Genomic DNA, 3,307 nt, shown 5'->3' on the forward strand with positions numbered 1-3,307 from the left:
AAATTGCTATGAGATTCCAGTGGGGCCTCCAGCAGACACTCCTTATCCATTTATCTAGTCATTCATCTAGTCAACACATATTTTTAAATATTTACTAAGTTCCAGGCACAGTTCTAGGTACTAGAGACATGATGATTAAATATAGACAAGGTTCCTGCCTTCATGGAGCTTACATTCAGTGGGCAATATCAGACTCCACCTCACAAAACCAACTAGTCTGTCTCTTTCTCATCCTTGTCATCACTTTCTCTCATACTCCTTTCTCTCTCTCTCACTTTCTCTGCCCACTCCCCGCCCCCACAACCTGTAAAGCCCTGTGCTTTGCTCATGATTTTCACCAGTCAAGATGCCTTCCCTTGTCTAAATTAATCTACGCATCTTCCAAGTGTTTTTAAGTATCTTTGTGCCCGGCAGGATTTGTAGTGCTTTGGGGGTGCTCCATAAAACAACTGAATAAAGGTCCTGCTCTTGTTAATAAGGTTCAACTTTCTTTAAGTGAACTTTTTTTTTTTTTTTTTTTGAGACAGGGTCTTTCTTTGTCACCCAGGCTGGAATGCAGTGGCGCAAACGGTGCAGCCTCAACTGCCTACGCTCAAGCGAACCCTGCACCTTAGCCTCCCGAGTAGCTGGGACTGCAGGTGTGCACCAACATGCCTGGCTAATTATTTTTCCATTTTTCGTAGAGATGGGGTTTTGCCATGTTGCCCAGGCTGGTCTCAAACTCCTGGGCTCAAGCGATCCTCCCACTTTGTTCTGTGTAGTTCTGGGATGACAGGCATGACACATCACAGCTGGCCAAACTTTTAATTTTAGAACAGTTTTATATTCACTGAAAACTTTCTTAGATATTAACAGAGTTTCCCATATAGCTCTTCCCCAGCTCTTCCTTTTGCTAAGATCTAACATGACTGTAGTACATTTGTCACAATCGATGCACTAGTACTGATACATCATTATTAACTGAAGTCCATAGTTTATTCTGATTTCCTTAGTATCTCCACTACTTTCCTTTTTCTGTCCAGAGTTCCATCTGGGATACCACATTGTGTGTAGTTGTCATGTCTTCTTAATCTCCCTGTTCTGTGACCGATTCTAGTTATGCTTCATGAAGTTTTGACAGATCTGAGGAGTACTCGTTCAGATATTTTGGAGAACGCTCCTCTATTTCAGTTTGATGCTCATGTCATGTCACAGTGGGTATATGGGTTATTTAGGGGAAGACCACCGAGGTGAAATGCCCTGCTCACCACATTACATCGGCAGGACATGCTATCACATGGCAGCACTGGGGAGGTCCACCTTGACCGCCTGACCGAGGTACTGTCTGCCAGGTTTCCCCACTGTTTCCCTACTCCGTTGTTCAGAAGGAATCGCTGAGGGCAGCACTTCCTCCCCTGAAGAGGGTACCGTGGGATGGGGAGAATAAGCTATATCTTTTTGAGGGTATACAGGATGTGTATCCCTCTTTTAAAATGCTTAGGACTAGAAATGCTTCAGATTTCAGATTTGCTTGGATTTTGGAATATTTGCACATACATGATGAGATACATTGGGGCTGGGACCCAAGTCTAAACACAGAATTCATATATGTTTTATGTACACCTTATACACATAGCCCAACAGTAATTTTTACAGTATTTTGCATAATTTTGTGCATGAAACAAAGGTTTGACTGTGTTTGACTGCGACCTGTCACATGAGGTCAGGTGTGGAATTTTCCGTTTGTGATCTGTTGGTGCTCAGAAAGTTTCAGATTTGGCAGCGTTTTGGATTTGGGGTTTTTAGATTAGGGATGCGCAACCTGTATCTACACAAATTATTTGAAATTTTTCTGTAAAGAAGATTTATCTCTATACTCTGGTTTCTCTTCAAAATCATATAAATCTTTCACCTTTTGCTAAAGATTTCTGTGGAGAGGAACAATTCTGAGTCTTAATCCAATTTTTTGAGGCCCTGTTTCTGCGGGGCTGATAAAAAAAAAAAAGAAAGAAAAGAAAAGAAAAAGAAGATGTGTCTCTTCCATTATTTAGAAAACCGTTTGTTTATATCAGTATGAACTCTCGTGTTTGGGGTTGCAGTCTGATGGTAGGTTGGTTGGTTGTTGCTCAGACTGTTCTGGCTTTGGCCACTGGGAGCTTTCAGCTTGGCCCCTGTGCCTTTCACATGGCCCCTTTCTTTTGTTTTCTGAGCACTTCCTTACTTTCTAGCATTACTTGTATATTTCTTGTTCCAGCCTTAGAATTGGCCATTTCTCCAAGAGACTTATTCCTTTTACCGGGGAGTCTTCTTTTTAAATCCAGGCCTTAGCCTCACATACCCACTCACTAACTCAGTTGGTCAATGAATCTTTATTTATATCCTGCTGTGTTGCTAATTATTGAACCCAAGCTGGATATACCATGGGGAACAAAGCAGATAAAGTTCCTGCCTTCAAAAGCCAACCATGTGGTTTGCGAGGTAGACAAAGAGCAAATCTCAATGATGAAATATTTTATTACAACTCTGCTACATTTCCTAAAGAGAGGGGACAAGAGGCTGAGAATAAAAGTAACCCCAGTCAGGCGCCTGGTTTAGATCAGGTGGTTGGAGAAAGCCCCTGTAAGTGGCTGACATTTAGGTAGAAAGCTGAAAGATGAGAAAGAACCAGCCATTTAAAGAACAGAGAAAGGAGTCTCTTCAAATTGCAGTCAGTGGATCATGACTAGCTTAAAAAAAAAAAAAAAAGGAATAGAAAATACCGGAAGTATTATAAAACACGTTTTTCTTTTATGTATAGGTATGTGTTGATGTATTTACTGGTTCATTATATAAGATGTATTTCTTAATGGGAATTATGCCCTCCCCCCAAATTTGGAAGCTACTGTTTTAGGCAGAAATAAAAGCAGATTAAAAGCTCTGAAAAGAAAGAAAGAAAAAAAAAACCTTGCACATGCTTAAGGATCTGAAAGGAGGCACTTGTGAGGAATGAACATGGGATGTGAGAACAGGCCAAAGATGCAGGAGGCACGGGGCTGCCCAGCAGGGCTGAGGCGGCTGCAGGGTGTTTCACTGAAGGAGTGATGGGAAGCCGTTTGACAAGGAAGTAGTGATGGTTTGAAAAGACCTTTTGGGCTACAATGTGGAAAATGGAAGAAGACAGGAAAAGAGGAAGCAGGGGCATGCAGAAGGAAGGCGCTTATGTTGGTCCGAGCAAGAAGAGTCCCTAGAACGTGCAGCCCACATTCCGTGGTGAGTCTGCTTCTCCCAGGCAATAGAAGAACGTCAGGGACACTGCAGACCTTCAGTATACACATTTACAGAGTGAATC

The 3,307-nt window shown here is 42.1% G+C and overlaps 1 non-coding gene across 1 annotated transcript; it reads left to right on the plus strand.

Moving 5' to 3' along the window:
* Positions 1-1,852: 1,852 nt before the first annotated feature.
* LOC120363372 (U5 spliceosomal RNA) lies at positions 1,853-1,969 on the plus strand. The gene has a single exon (XR_005578930.1). It is a non-coding gene; the product is annotated as a U5 spliceosomal RNA (small nuclear RNA).
* Positions 1,970-3,307: the final 1,338 nt, after the last annotated feature.

The sequence above is a fragment of the Saimiri boliviensis genome, chromosome 4 (genome assembly GCF_048565385.1).
Source record: "Saimiri boliviensis isolate mSaiBol1 chromosome 4, mSaiBol1.pri, whole genome shotgun sequence".
NCBI lineage: Eukaryota > Metazoa > Chordata > Mammalia > Primates > Cebidae > Saimiri > Saimiri boliviensis.